The sequence below is a fragment of the Ambystoma mexicanum genome, chromosome 9, assembly GCF_040938575.1.
Source record: "Ambystoma mexicanum isolate Mex_15411 chromosome 9, UKY_AmexF1_1, whole genome shotgun sequence".
NCBI lineage: Eukaryota > Metazoa > Chordata > Amphibia > Caudata > Ambystomatidae > Ambystoma > Ambystoma mexicanum.
Window position 1 is genome coordinate 1,420,439,077 of NC_090931.1, and position 16,464 is coordinate 1,420,455,540.

At 46.5% G+C, this 16,464-nt stretch overlaps 1 protein-coding gene across 4 annotated transcripts in view; it reads right to left on the reverse strand.

The window, feature by feature from the left end:
• TNS1 (tensin 1) overlaps nucleotides 1-16,464 on the reverse strand; it is a 2,137,091-nt gene that overhangs the window by 867,365 nt on the left and 1,253,262 nt on the right. The window lies entirely within an intron of this gene.

The window sequence follows — 16,464 nt, forward strand, 5'->3', positions numbered from 1 at the left end:
CCTCAGAGATTATTGAAAGGGCTGACAAAGAACCAATGGACTACAGTGAATGGTTGTGCCCTAAAGCAACAGAGTTTGTTTTACTGCAAAGTCTTTCTGTAAGTGGTGAGTTTGTTATGGAAGTTTGTCTTTATCTGTGTATTTGACCAATATGTATAGGCAAATATAAGCTGTAAGCATGATTATCACATCCCTTATGGAGGGAAGATGCCGTCACCTGCTACATTTCTTTGAGGATCCTCGTCCATCCAATGACATATGGAGGCACTATAGAACTTTATAACATCCAAGGAGCTTCATACAAAAGATGCACTGGTTGGTGGCTCTAAGGCTGTATGGGACTAACAGAGAAAGCTCAGGGGGGAAATGAGCATAACCCGTCTCCAGTGGTCAGTAACAGGTAGTGCCAAACTCCAAAGAAACCTATGATTTTGCACCCACGTCATCACGTATTTGCCAAGGAAACAATTGAGTATAAGAGGATGATCTGCAGAGCAAACCATGCTTTTTGGGGACAGAGATGTGGTCTAAATGGTTACAATTTCACTATAATTCTTGAGTTGCTCTCCCACCTATCCCCATTTCAAGCATGTGTGACTCTGATCAAGTGACTTAGGGCCCGTTTCATGGAAAAGTGTGCATATATCCCGCACAGCCTGCGCGCCAAGAACGACTCAGCGTGAGCCTGTGTGCAGATTCTTCCTGCGCACTGCACGTATTCATGGAATTGTTCACGGAATGTAAATGTATATGCAAGTCACGGCCGGAATGCCCTCGACCAACCCCCAGGCAAAACAAAAACAGCCAGAACAGCTACCTTGCGTGCTACCCGCAGGCGCAAATACATGCACCCTTCAAACAGTGTGTGGGGTCCCCTGCAAGCAGATCTGTATCTCGGGGACCCTGCACGTCCTCTCCCGTAACTGTTACCAGCTCCCCGACAACATGCGTATGATTTTTCATAACTCAGGAAAACCTTGGAAAATCTGCGTGCAAACCCCTGTAAACCATTCCTGCACCCCGCTACACTGCGTACGCACACCCTTAAGTGAGATCAGAACCCTGGCTTCATAAAAGCACCCCTAAATCGTCACCTGATCTTAGCTCTGCATGGTGAATCCCATGCACAAGTGGCTGTATGCCTGCCTTCAGGTGGCGGATAGTATGAGGGCTTTGCGTGGCTATTTCCCCACCAAGAGTTTGCGCGCTCGGATCCATGAATATGTATCGCTCCATGCAATAGTGGGCATGCGATGGACTGCTTGAAGGCCGTCCCTCGTAACGCACACATTTTCCCTTGTTCTTCCTCATTTTCTGAGTTCCGCCCCGAGTCCTTAACCTCTGCGCATGCCATGCCCACACGCTGGGTAGTGTCTCGCGCAGTGACGTGCTGAGCCTGCACAAAGTCCCCACAAAGTACATAAAAATAATGCACATTCGATTCCATGAGTCGACACGTGGGATGCTGTGTGCGGTTTGGCACGCAAAGTCCCTATTTTCTGCAGAGAAATTTCCATGAATCATATCAGAAAACACTGAAAGTGCTTAAATAATGTGGCCTAATAAAGGGTATCTAAAAACAATAGGGGCCCATGTTCAACGGAACCGTAATGTGAATGCAAGGTGTAAACGCCTTGTGCAAGGTTTTAACACCTTGCATTCACAGCAAAGCTCATTTTACTGGATTTGTGTGGCGGAGAGAATGGGCAGAACGCAACTTGCGTTTCTGCTGCCTCCCTTCCTCTCTGCCAGCAAATGCTCCAGCATTTGTGCGGGTATGTGTTTCATGCCGGCGCCAAAGCCGGAAATGCAAATGGGGTCTGCCTGCTTTATTCAGCATAAAGCAGGTGGAAACCATAGGCACCGCTTGTACATGTTTTGTGCCATGGTTTTTTCATTTAAATTTCCAAACACCGCCTGCGAGCATGGCTAGCAGTGCTCACAAAGGAAAGTAAATGCTGCCTGGCATGTCAGCAGCGTTTACTCACTTTGCACTGCGGCGCACAAGTGCGAAGGGCAGAAGGCGGCGTATACGGCGCTTTTTGACATTTACATTTGCATCCCGCAGTGCAAATGATGAACATTTGGTAGCGGGGCAGGGCTTGTGTCCCAGTGTAAACCTAACGGGTCCCAGCTGCCAAATTACGCACAGAAGCAACATGAGCGTCTAGGTATGTATAATAGTGCACTTTAGTGCAATGCTATGTGCTTCAGTGCAGCCTGAATTGCAAAGGAAGTTCTCTGAGAAGCAAACCTCCACTGCTGCGGTTCAGTCTCTTGCACTGTCAGGAGGGTCTAGACATGAATGTGCAAAGTCTCCAGGGCCACAGCACCGATGCAAGCAGTCGGTACAGCACAGTGAGGGAATCATTAGAGTTTGGGTGGGAAGAGTAGCATTGCCAGGATTTGGCACACACCTTTTATCTCCCTGTCATTTGCAGGTTAGGGAACGACTACAGGCTGTAAACACCTCCTTTTACAAGATTGATTTCAATATTAAAATGTGCCAATGTTTACCTTTACCCCAGAGGTGTAAAAAAATAAATAAAATAAATGTCCAGCAGCACGTCTCTGTAACACAGGGAACAGAATCATGGGAACATGGGGAGGGGGTCAAAGATTGGCCACCTCAAATCCCCACCCCATCTACACCGTTCACATGCAATATATAAAAGGACCAGGATTGGACCTTCTGTGCATTGAAAAATGTTCAGCGGTGGTCAGGACCAATGCTGGAAGCCACAACATCAAAATGAGAGCGGATATGGATAGAACACAACATGCACATGTTGAAAGTGCTATTGCTGGACAACAGCCGGAGTTTTCTTCAATAATACAGCCGATGTTACAACTGGGGGCGTGGTAAATTGGACCTGTACAGATTTTCAGGAATACCCCCAGCGGTAGCGTACGATAACGTCTGGTGGAATTCTATCTACAGGCCGTGCAACTCGCAAGCAGGCCCAAAGTCCGATTCCATTATGCCCACAAATGAAGCTCTGCCACTTGGGCTGTGCCGACCTGCCAGGCCTCTGCAATTGCCCATGCCAGGTGCAGCCATATTGCTGCTTTCTGATGCTTGCTGTCCTGCATTGGCCATGACAAGATTCCATGTACCCGAGAGCAGAACAAAGAAACAGGACTGGGACACCCACTTACACGGTACACCTGGCTTCCATGTGCCTGAGTGCAGAACAAAGAAACAGGACTGGGACACCCACTTACACCTGGCTTCCATGTGCCTGAGTGCAGAACAAAGAAACAGACTGGGACACCCACTTACACCTGGAAAGGGACACACAGGCTGCTTCCACCTCACAAATGTTACACACTAGTTTAAAGAGTCTGTGTACAGTGAGCGCGGCAGGTTAAACATTAACGTCTCGGTATGTGCCGGAGCTTACTCAAGCTTGTTCTTTTCGCTGCAATAAAAAAAAAAAAAACTTCTAAACGACAAACACCCAAGGAAATCACATGCTCAAAAATGTCCCATAATGCCCTGCTCACTCTCGACTTTAGTTAGAGACCTTCTCTAAGCCATTTAATGGAGGTTCAAACAACCTGTTTGCATCCTTTCCGCTGAGGTTTGGAGAAGGCAGGCAGTCAGCATTCGGGGAGACATACGTCAGTTCAGGGACTGGGGGTACCGCTCACCGCCAGCAGTGCAACGTTACAGTCTCAGTATATTGTATACAAGGAGGTTACATTGGAGTGCATCAAAGTGCGAAGGAGGACAGTTTCTTACAAAATGATAGGGCACAATGGTGCTTATTTCCAAACCCCCCGCCATCCCCCCAAGCTCCACCCCAGGAATGCATACACAGGTGCAAAAACCTGGTGTGAAAGGGCTCAATAGGTTTAACACCCTCGTTGTGATGATTGCAGGCAGAGTATAGGCACAGAAGGCGGTTCACGTTCAGGCCCTGCATTCCCAGAGCACTTGTAAAAAAAATGTTTTTTATGCCAAACAGGTATTTTCACGTCGGTCTAAAACCAATGGATTCCTATGGATGCCACCTGTTTTTAGTGCCTCGTAAAAGCAGGAAGGGGGAATCCAAGGTAAATGTCTCCTGTGAGGATAACTTGTGGACAGCATTTACACTTTTTGCACGAGGTGCAACCAGTGATCGAAGTGAGCGGGAACGGTCGGGAGTGGTGTTCCACTACTTTTATTTTATTTTGTTTACCATTCCTCTACTTTTTTTACGACCATATTCACCATTCTATGCAGAGGATGTGTCCATTCATGTCCCTGTGCAAGTGTAAAGTTGTAATAGGAGCCTTGGTTACTAGTCACTTAGACTATTGCAATGCCCCGGCCGCAACACTTGCCACATGTTGCACTATGCTTCTGCCTGCCCTCTCCCCTGCCGAGAGCACAGTGCCACTACTTTTTTTGGTGCACTTTACTACTGGGTGCAACCAATGCATTAAGTGGATTTTGGCTGGTTTATCACTTTTTTGCACTTTGATTGGATAGAGAGGACCATGTTGCAAGAAAGTGCAAACATAGCCAGGGCCTGCCCTGCCATTTGCATTTTGTGTTCTTTGTGAATGAGACCCAATGTCTCGACCGCGGAAGCCGTTTTGTTTTTGGCCTGTCATGTTCTTCATACGCCCGAGATTCGTCTGTTCCTCACCCTATAGCGCTGATTGAGTCTGCCACATCAATCAGTCTGGCTTGCTTCCAAACCCTCAAAGTCCAGATTCTGTTGACATCCTCACAGTACAAATTGCCTTCACACCCTCACGCTGCAGATTGCCTCCATAATCGCATACTGCTTATTGCTGCCAACTCTACTAGTGCAGATTGCTTCCACACCCCCACAGTGCAAATATCCCCACACTGTGGACTGCTTAAATACCCTCACAGTCGAAAGTGCTTTCACAACCTCGCAGTACAAATTGCTTTCACACCCTAACGCTGCAGAATGCCTCCATAATCTCATAATGCTGATTGCTGTCAACCCGAATAGTGCACAATGCTTCCATACCCTCACAGTGCAAATTCCCCCTGCACTCTCATACTGTGGATTGCGTCCATGGATTGTGACCCTTTACATCGTCCACAAGGCTTTCTGGGGCCTGGGACCATGCTACCTCCAACTCAACTTTCTCTTCCTAAACATCTTCCTTCTCGAGCCCTTTGCTCATCCACCTCCAACTCTCTGAGCGTCAGATGCTTCTCCAAGCAGACAGTGGGGGTAGATGTCTTTCCTCTGCTGGGGCCTCCCTTTAGAACAGCCTCACTGTCTCTCTCAAATTTGAGCAGAACCACTTCTGGTTCCGGAAGCAACTCAAGACCTTCCTTTTCGCTTCCGCTTTCTCTCTTCCTCTCTCATGAAGATGTCCCTGACTGCTCTGCACACTGGTCACCTGGCCACCCACGGAAACTCGGGCCCAGGCTCCTGCATGTCCGGTTGCCCTCGCACTGCCTCTGGGCTCCCCCAGCACTTAAGGGTCTGTACCTGCAACCCTATATTCCCCTGGCACTCTGCACTTAAGAGCGACCCTCCAGCACACTTATTGAGTTACCTGCACTCCCCTCACCCTCCCACCCCCACCGGCACTTCTCCCTCTCCGACCTCCCCACTTTTGTGCGATCTGAATGACACAAGGCCCAGTAAGATCATTGTTTTGTCCTACCTCTGTCCCCCCTCCTTGTCTTGTCGCGCCTAGAAACACTTGTGTACAGGTGCTTTATAAATGACGTACCATTTCATATCATATCATGCCCTCACAATGCAGTGTCTCCACACTCTCACAGTGCAGAATGCTTCCATACCCTCACATTGTGGATTGCTTCCACATTCTTTCACTATATGAATTGCTTCCATACCCTCACAGAGCAGAGATATTGGCTCAGATGGAGGCAGCTTTACATGAATCATATGGCTTGAAAGTCCAAGAACTGTTCCAAAAGCCAAGCCACATCGAAATACCCATATCCCAGTCACTCAACACATTGAGCTACAGCCAATAGTGCAATAAAGGCAGGGTAAATGGCCCTCATTCCCACTGTCCCCCATACTTGATCAAGTTGCATTAGAGTTGAACAAAGTGCAGCCTTATATGATCAAACAATGAAAAGGTATGGTATTTCCACCTCATCCAATAGCAAACTCCCTTACTGCTCTCAGCCACTGTGGGGCTTCCCTTCTCATCACCTGTGTACCAATAGATTATATATGCATGTATTCATAATATTGCTATATTGCTTTAATCTGTGAGAATGTACATGCATTGCTCACTGGGACAATGAGTGTGCATTCCTAAGCACTATGAACTTTCTGTAATTAGTGCCTAGATGCCTCTGGGCTTTGTGTGCTGAAATAAATGCAAAAATAAAAAAAATAAAGCACAGCATGTGCCAGACAGGGGGAACCAACATTGTATAACATCAAAACCTTCTTATTTGTTTTGGTCCCAGCATACTGAGTAAAATAAATAAAGCAATTAACAATAGCAAAGTTATAGGGGTGTCCCAAAATGTGTGGTTTTTCCCATAGATGCAATGGAAAAAGAAATGTGCTCGCACCTACATATCAAACCGCTGGACGGATTTAAAAAACATGTGTGCCTGGAGAGGCGACTTGGTCCCGAAAGCGTGCATTTGTAAATTAGTTGTAAATCTGTTAAGTCGTTTCTTTTTTTTTTTTTTTTTTTTTTAAATGGCCCAAATGTAGGTAAAGAAAAAGGAGTAATATCTGGGTTCGGTCCGCAGACTCACTTCCCTGTTCGGTCTGTGGACAGGCCTCCGATTGGAACATTGCAGTAAAAACATATTAAAAAACACAACATTGCACTTTTCAAAGTAATGAAACAATCTCAGGAGAGGTGACGGGTGATGAGGATGGGATGGGATATTGCCATAAGAAGCCAAAAAACAGGCGTTTGTTCATCCCCGAAGTTTGTTTTGTTTGTTTGTTTGTTTGGTTGTTTATTTGTTTGGTAATGCGCACCAAGCCCTTGGGTAGACGGGCGCAACAGAAACAAGAAATCTTAAAAGCTAGTTACAGTGCAAAGGTAGCAATACTTAGAGCAGTGATTGCAATAGGAGCAAAATACAAAGGTACAAGATACATCAAATACAGAGCAATGGTCTTGGTAAGTCAAGGAAGCATCATCATAAATATCAGTATATGCACACATACATTTACACATAAGTATATGCAACCTTACATGTCTACGATATCGTATATCCATGGTACATGTAAGTATGACAGAGCGGATGACCATGCGTGCACAGTTAACCAAACTGCAGTGTAGTTTGCCGGAAACACAGGGTCGTGTAGGGGTTGGAGAGGTAGAAGTGTAGTTCGTCAGTTAGATGTCATTAGTGTGTAGCCAATTAAGTATCTTATGTCTGAATTTAGGGTAGGGTTGTTCTAGTCTGATGTCAACTGTTAGTTTGTTCCAACATTGTGCAGCTTTAACAGGGAAACTGGTTCCTCCTGCTGTCGAGCGTTTGAACCTGGGAATCTCCAACATAAATGAGTTGGCAGATCTCGTGGGGTGGGTAGCTGTTCTCCTAGTAATTGTATCCATTAGGTATGGAGGTGCTAGGTTATTCAGGCATTTGGAGGTGAGGGATGCTGTTTTGAGGAGAATTCTGTCCGTTATTTTCAGCCAGTTAACCTCTTTCCTGAATGCGGTAATATGCTCTCTGTAAGGAATGTTCAAAGCTGCCCTCTGCGTTATTCTGTAGTCTTTGAATTTTGTCTGTAATATATTTGTTGGCTCCTGAGTACAGGGCATTACAGTAATCTAGTCTTGACATGATAAGAGCATTGGGTAGTGTGGTGCAGCTCGCTCTCGAGAGGTATGGTCTGGAAGCTCTGATGAGTTTGCGAGTATACGTTGTGGATGCGGCGAGGGAATTGACTTGCTTTTTGAGAGTGAGAGAGGAGTCCAGGTAGAATCCTAAAGTTTTAACTACAAACATCACCTTGATAGGGTTATTATCAATGGTGAAGGATGTGTAGTTTGGGCTGAGTTTTTGGATCTTGGTTTCAGAGCATAAGATTAGTAACTCTGTTTTTTCGTTATTAAGGCAGAGCCCATGAGATGCCATCCATGCCTGAATGAGGGTGTATATTTTGTTCACCAAGGCTGAGTCCGCCTCGAAGTTGCCCAAAAGGGGTATGAGGATCTGGGTGTCATCTGCATAATTAGTGTAGGTGACACCCAGTCTATCCAACTTGTCGAACAGTGGCTTGGTGAAGATATTATACATAGTAGGGGAGATGCAGGAACCTTGTGGAACCCCGCAGATTATTTTGATAGGGTCGGCAGAGGCTGAAGTAGAGAAGACTCTCATGGTCCGGTTAGCTAAGAAGGATTGGACCCAAGCTATGGCATCTTTGGTGAAATTGGCGGCAGATTGGAGGTGGTTATACAACACTGCATGGTCCACCAAGTCGAACACTGCCGACAAGTCCAATAGTCCTATTTTTCCATTATCATTTAATTCTTCAATTTGTGTCTTAAGGTATAGCAGCGCTGTTTCAGTGCCATGGAGAGGGCGGAAGCCCGATTGTCGTGAGCCGAGTGGTGGTTGGCTTCCAGATAGTCCTGAATTTGTATGTAAGCAGCTCTGTCTAAAATTTTAAGTAGAAACGGCACAGTGGTGATAGGTCTGTAATTGGTAGGCATAGTGGGGTCCAGAGTTTGTTTTGTGAGTAATGGTAGAACCCAAGATTCTTTAAGGTTGGCTAGTACTGTATTAGCTTTAAATGAGGAGTTTATCAACTTGGAGATAAAAGGGGCTAGGTCTCTGGCTGCATCCTTCATTATCTGTGCTGGGCACGTGTCGCCTTTAGAGTTAGAAGGTTTGAGGGAGGAAGAGTATTATTTTTTGTGTTTCAGTTATGGAGATAGTCTTGAATCTAAAGGGTGTGGTTGTTCTTGACACCAAGGGTTGACTCGTTTGTTGGTCCATGAGTGGTAGTGAGGCCTGTTTTTTTTAGCAATTTTGCATTGTAAGGACAGGATTTTGTTCAATAGAGCATGTTGTATGTTGGTACACCATGCTTTATCCTTTGGGGCATTGTTTATCGGCTGGATTGGGGATTCTAGTTCACAGAGGATGCAGAATAATTCTTTGGTGTTGGATTTAGTTTTCTCAAACCTGTCATTGAAGGTGTTCTTTTTGGCTTTGGTTATTTCTTTTTTGTACATTTTTGCAAATTCCATTACTTTAATTTTGTTCTTTTCAGAGGGGGAGTGGCGCCAAATAGACTGGAGTTTCCTTTTTTGTGATCTTAAGGATTTAAGTTGGGGGGTGAACCAGGCATTCAGGTGCGCTACTTGTCTAGATTTGCACAGTTTGACAGGAGCAATCATGTCCAGTGCCTTAGTCATAGCATTATTGAAGGTATTTACCAGTGCGTCAGGGTTGCTATTTTCCATTCCAGATATGGCAGGGAGGAGAAGAGGGATACGTTTTTCAGCAGTAATATCCTTCTTACTTCTGGTAGGGGGAGGCGGTGCCAAGTTGTTAGGCTTGGGGCTAACGAGGTCTAATGCGGCAGAGAAGTTTATTAAGTGATGATCTGTCCAAGATTGTGGGACAATATCGGTAATGTTGATGCTGCAGTTTAGATCGGCTACCCAGTCAAGGGTCCTTCCTTTGATATGCGTTGGTGAGAGAACTTTTTGCGTATGACTGTTGTCATTTAGTAAGGCTGCAATAGATTCAGCATGTTTGTTGTCACTATCATTAAAGCCTAGATTGAAAGCTCCCAACAGTAGTGTTTGGGAGTGATCTTTAGTGTTGTCGTCTAGCAGACTGGTTAGGTTGCCTTCGAAGGAGCCTAGCGGCCCAGGGGGTCTATATGTCAAGTGAATGGTAAGAGTACGGTTGTTGGAGAGGGGCAATTTGGCAGAGAGTACTTCAAAGGATGTGAAGGTAGCTGAGGTGGCAAGTCTAATAGAGTGGGTTGTTTTGAAGATGATGGCTAGGCCACCATCTCTGGCATTAGGCCGGTCCACTCTAATGATTTGGTAGTTGTCAGGTACTGCTAACATGAGAGTTGGACCTGCGGCCTCGTGTAGCCAAGTCTCAGTTATGGCCAGTAAACCGAGATTGTCAGGACAGGTGAGTGGTGATGAGGATGGGATGGGATACAGGCGTTTGTTCATCCCCGAAGTCAGTGAACAGTCCAGATGTTTGGGTATAGTCTTGTGATCTTCACGAACATCTCAGATGTTCAGGGACATCTATGCTTATTTTTTAATTAAAGGGTTGGTTAAAAGCAGTTTTTGGGTGGCTTATAACTTGGACGCCACTCAATGAAACTGCATGACATTTGCAATATCATTCGAGACCTGACCCTCCATGGTTCTGCAAGGCTTGGTGATGCCTCGCCAAGAGGGAGCAAAAGCAGAGAGGGCGTCCCAAATTATTTGAAAGGCTTATAAATGTTATGCCATTTGACAAATCTACACAAACATTTGGAAAAAGGATTGTAGACCCAGAATTGAATGTGTTTGCAAAGTTTGGTGGGATCTGGTCAAGAGGGGTCAAAATTAGAGGGGGGTCTCAACATTGTTATATATCTTAGAACTTTGTTGCCAATTGATGAATGTGCACACATGTTTGCAGAAAGATTTTAAACCAAACCTTGAATGTATGTGCAAAGTCTGAATGGATTTTGTCAAGTGGGGGCTAAGTTATTTGACTATTTTATGCACATACATTTTGACACTTTTCAAAAAATAATATTTGGATGGATTTGAAGCAAACATGTACAAGGAGCATTGGCAAGGACCTGAAAGCATGGTTTTGACAATGTGTCCGTTTTATTTTTTGAAAAGTGTCATAATGTACGTACAAAAAATAGTGATATACCTTTGGTGACTGAGGTGTAGCCTGTGGCCAAGGGCAATAAGTGGGGGAACGGATATCCGGGAGCACGGCACACAAGGGAGAGGGGCACCTGGAAAGGGGGAGGAGGCTGGCACAGAGTACTGGCAATCCAAAGTGGGCAGGTGGAGGCGGAGGACCATAGGAGGGAAGATGGAGAACCTGCACCTGGAACCAGGCAAAAGGGAAGAGGAGGAGACAGGCCAGAGGACACAGGCTTGAGTGTGGTAAAGCGGTGAGGGGAATGTAGGAAAAGTAATGGGGCAGGTGGAGGAGGAGAATGCCCTTGGAAGTTCTAGACTGGCATATGATAAACAGGGGAAAGCAAGTTGATTTGTTTTTGTTGTTCATATTTTTTAAATTGTGAAAAGACAATGGTGGTCATTACGACCTTGGTGGTAGGGGTTAACAGCGCCGGTAAAGGTGCCGGAGCCGTGAGTCCCTTACCGCCCTATTAAGAGTCTGCTCGCGGGACCCCGCTAAGGACGCCTGGTAAAACCAGGCGTCCTTAGCGGGTCCCGCGAGCAGACCAGGATGCTAACAACGGGCCCGTTAATATAATACGGGCCTGTTGTTAGCATCCTCGCCATTCCCATTGAGCCCTAATTGGGGCTCAAATGGAAATGAGGATGGGTTCCTTGAATGAGTATTTACCGGGCCCTCCGAGGTCGGAATGGCCGGTAATTTCTCATTCAAGGAACCCGGATCCGGTACCCGGTATGGGGGTAGCCATGTTTTGACCAGGTGCACTGTCCAAGTATTACAACTGAAAGGCAGAGCTTTCGCATTACAGGCTGCCTTTCACAGTGAGGTCAATGACATGCTCCAGGAGTAAGGAACATGTAGAGGGGGCAGTGCTGACAGACACCTAGATCAGAAGCACCGCTTACAAATCATGTTTGGTGGTTTAAATGTAGACTCAGGGTGCAGGATCATCAGGCGGGGTGCGGCCACTGTGCCTCAGGTGGTGCTTTTTAATTGTGACGGTGAAGCCCAGTACTGTGACAACATTTTTATTAGCAACCTGCCGGAAGCAGCAGGCAGTCAGGTTGCTCAGATCCTGGCTTGACTTTCCTGTTCCAAAGCTGTGTTCCAAGCAAGGTGAAAGCTGCTCGCGCTTGCTCTGCCAACTTTCCCACACTTCTCATTCTCTGTGTTGGCGACCGTCACCTCCCTGAAACCAGCCCTGCTCCCACTCATCTTCCAAGCTGCTCCTGTGTGCCAGGCCGCCATAACAATGGAAAAAGGCCTCTGCATGGATCACTGCATTCTATATCCTTGGTGGCCATCTTGGGTGAGTATTTGCTTGAACCAATTGGGAGCGGCCAGTGCCCAACCTGTTGATTAATCCAAATGAATTGATACTAGCACCATGAGATATTAATATGAGGGGCTAATAGCAAAAAAAAACTGGGTCACTGGACTCTACCAGGTAACGTCCCGGGACCCACCATAATCTTCCTCCCTTCACTCATGTCTTTTAACAGGCAAAGACGTAGAATGGAAGTGTCTTGCGTGGAGTGAAGACCAATGGGTGAAGTCTTGGGTTCCCGTGGAATTATAGGTGAGGATTTGCCAATGTTCAGAAGGCTAAGCAGAGTAGTGAGTGATGATCTGGAATTTAGAGACATGCGTACGTGCAAATTTCATGGACGTCATTTCAACAAAATGCCTGGGATAGCGGAAGAAACATTACATGACCCTTCACCTCCGATGACATCACAGAAGGTGATGCCATTTGACCCCACCCCAAAGTGACATCGTGGTTAGCGATAGAAAATGACCTTTCACTCCTTTAATGAGTCTAACCATTATTGCATAGGGATCCAGAAAGACACATTGTTTGTTATTCCTATTCTTTCTTATTTAGGGTCACTGCTCAAAGTGTTACACTTGTGGAAACCCCTATCTTTTTTTTAAGAGGCCTCAACATAAATTCCAGCCACTCCAGAAACAAAGATCCACATGGCACTGGCCAAAGCCCAGGAGCTTCAATGAGTAAAAAAACATGTTTAAAATTCTTTTTAGGGGTAGTGAGGGAAACATCAGGGGTCGCAGTTTCGACCACTGGCGAACCCTGGCGACCCCCAAATGACGTCCCTGGCAAATGTCAGTACAATGGAAGAAGTCAAAGCTTTTTTGGAGACCCACATATACACACTTTCAGAGTTTAAAGGGGAATTTCCAAAAATAGGATGGGAAAGAGCAAAGAAGGGGGGGTGGGCATCTTTTAACTGGTTACCCAAGGTAAAAACGTTGCATTTTAATTGTTTACAGAACACATGTGTTTGTGTCCCTTGCTTTGGGCAACACTTAATGAAATTCCATACAAGGACTGTTCGATAGTTGAGAGTTTTGCCTCCAAACCTCATTTTATGTTTCATGGGAGCCATCAAGTGGCGCGCTCACTTGAGCCCAGATGCCTGGCTGGTTAGTCACGCCTTAGAAGATTTTAATATAGACGCGATGGAGGGGTTGGGGGAATGTTAAGGGAAACATTGTGCATCCGGATCAGAGATGTGAAATTAATGTATTCACAGGCCCCGTGATAAACTCCTAGGCTCCCAAACTCAGTCATGGTCATTTTGGGTTTATGAAGGGCAGTCGTTATTATTATTAATATTATTATTACTGTATTTATTGAGCGCGGACCTAGCTTCGAGACGCAACAGAGCGCTTTACAGAGGAATACAACAACACAGATGCACAGTGGGGCGCTTGAATACCCTGGTGCCTAGCTAAGCCACTTCCGATCCAAGCATTCCAAACCCAAAAAGCCCATCGAGTCGACGAACCCAACTTTCTCAAGCCCGGGTGCTGGGCAGAACAAGACCAAACCATTGGTATTACCTGCCTTTAAGTCAGTGGGGCAGCTGGAAGTGGTGGGGGGGAGTCCCGGCTCCCCGTGTATCGGGCAGTGGCTCAGGGTCCCCTGCCCTCTGTTACCCGCCCGCTCCTCTCCCGGGCGCTCTCAGCAGTTGTTGTTCTCAGAACACGGCGTTCAGGCTTCGCCGCTGGCTCGGGGCCCACTGCTGGAACCCTACCAGAAGCGTATTTAATAATGTAGAAATGGCCATTAACTTCAACGCAAAAACAAGGGTTTCTTCTCCACCTTAACGAAAACAAGCAAGGATCCGGTGGGGAGACTGGGCTCACCCTCCCCAGCCCATCACGTGCTCCTGTGCTTTTCTGACCGTGCGATTGGTCCGTTCCTTGGAGTGCACGCAGCAGTACCCATGTGGGCACCAGGTGTTGCCTCCGTGCGTCTGGAAGTTCCGAGGTGTGCGGACCGAGGTACGCGGCGCTCAGTATTCCGCAGCCAGCTGCCTCAACACTGCAGAGCTCTCAACATGATGAGGGTGAATTCCAGGAAGGATGGCAGGCAGCCATGGAGAGGCGCGCTCTGGATGTATGGATTGCGAGTTCCAATGGAATATTTCTCCCATATCTACCGCTTCACCCTGTTCTTGCCTTGTATAGCCACCCTGCAGCTTGTTCTTCCATTTTACATCCACCCAGTCCATCCTGTTCCTCCATTACATATCCACCCGCCTATCCCGTTCTTCCATTTTATATCCACACGTTCATACTGTTCTTCCATTTTACAGCCAGCCCTCCATCCTGTTCTGTTCTTCTATTTTATATATATAACAGCGAAACAAACCACACATAATATCACCTAACACCACATGGCAACTACCAACCGAAAAACACACCTACGCTCAGTGACCGGTTTCTCCGAACTGAAGCTGTCAACAGCACATCACAGCTCTCTTGCTCCTTTTTCCGCTCAGTCCCACTTACATACCGGCCTAACATACCCACCTCCCCCCTTGCATTACAGATCCGCCAGAGCGCCAAGAGACCATGGAGGTGGCAACAGTGCATGGTACAAGAACCTTTAACATAACATAACTTATATCCTTCCCTCTGTCATGTTCTTCCATTTGATATCCACCCTTCATCCTGTTTTTCTATTTTATATCCTGGCCTCCATCCTGTTCTTCTATTTATGATCCATCCCGTTCTTCCATTTTATAACCACCCATACATCCCGATCTCTTATATCCATCCATCCACCCCGTTCTTCTGTTTTAAATCCTCCACTCCATCCTGTTCTTCCATTTCATATCCACCAATCCATCCTGTTCTTTCATTGTATATACAACCTGCATCCTTTTCTTCTATTTTATATCTTTTCCTCCATCCTGTTCTTCCATTTTATTTCCACCATCAATTTCTTTTATATCCATCCATCATTCCATCCTGTTCTGCCATTTACATCCACCCATCCATCCTGTTCTTCCATTTTATATTCACCCATATATCCTGTCCTTCTATTTTATTTCCACCCATCCATCCTGTTCTTCCATTTTATATTCACCCATTCATCCAGAATGATTCCCGTGCACACGAAGATTGGCCAAATATGCTATAGACTCCCTTGTGTCCTGTTAGACCTACCCCGGAAATCTCAAGTTCAGCCGTTCATCCAGTCCTATGTTTCTTTCTATCAATACACAGGGTAGTGGTTTTATCTGTCCATTCTTAAATACAGACCCACTGCAAGTAGAATGTAAATGTAAAACAGGGACTGGACGCATTATACACACCTGGCAATGCACGCCACAGGTCTTATTTACCTTACGCATGTATTCTGTGTGTTATACAGTGCTGTTAGTATTCTGGATACTTCAGCCCACTGGATTGAAAGCAGGAATGGAGAGAAGGGAAACAGTGAACACTCCTTGTAGAACTGTGCACTGGCGGGAATCTATGCAGTGGCAATTGGGGTCAAAGGTCAAGCGCTGGCTGCTGACATCTCTGGGCATCTTAGTATGGGAGCTGTGCATCGCCAGGAGAACTGTAATCCAGAACCCCGCGTGCACCAGGAATTCAAGGAATGCACGAGACGCCGCGGCGGGATAATGAGGGATTTGTGCTTGACGGGCGGGTTGCACCGTCCTGCCACTAGCCGGCGCTGCACGCAGACATCCTATGCCAGAGAGGTCCGCAGAGAACACCTGTTCTGTCTGATCTGGTTGCAGCTCTCCAGCTCTCCCACACAACTGCCCAGTGATCAAGACGGATGTGCACCTGCCTAAACTGTCCAGAGGGGGGTGTGGCGGGCTAACCCATCAAAGGTGGGGGGAGGGGCTAACTTCAGAGAATGTGGGGCAGGGGCATTTACATGTGTGGGGGGCATCTAACTTGTTTACACGTTCTAATGAGACGATTCTCGTGCAGCCTCAATGTTACAGGCAGTTAATTCTTTCTGGCATGTCTGAAAGCACACACCTAAAGACTGCTGTGAGAATGAGCTGTCTCCTGCCCCCTTCCTACCAACACACCCCTTACATCCAACACCCCACCAACATTTAATTGCCTACACAAGTAGCTTGAGCACTTTTTTTTCCTATGCAATTGCAGCCCGGGATCTGCAGTGGAAAACGAAACAAACATTGACAAAGCCAACAGCTTGGGCTTTTGTATAAGCATGGGAAAGGCACTTGCCAGGCACTGCCATAGTGGTCTTAACTGCCAATTGAGGGCAGCAGGTGCAAAATCGTGTGAATAGCTGGGTATCTAGTAGCAGT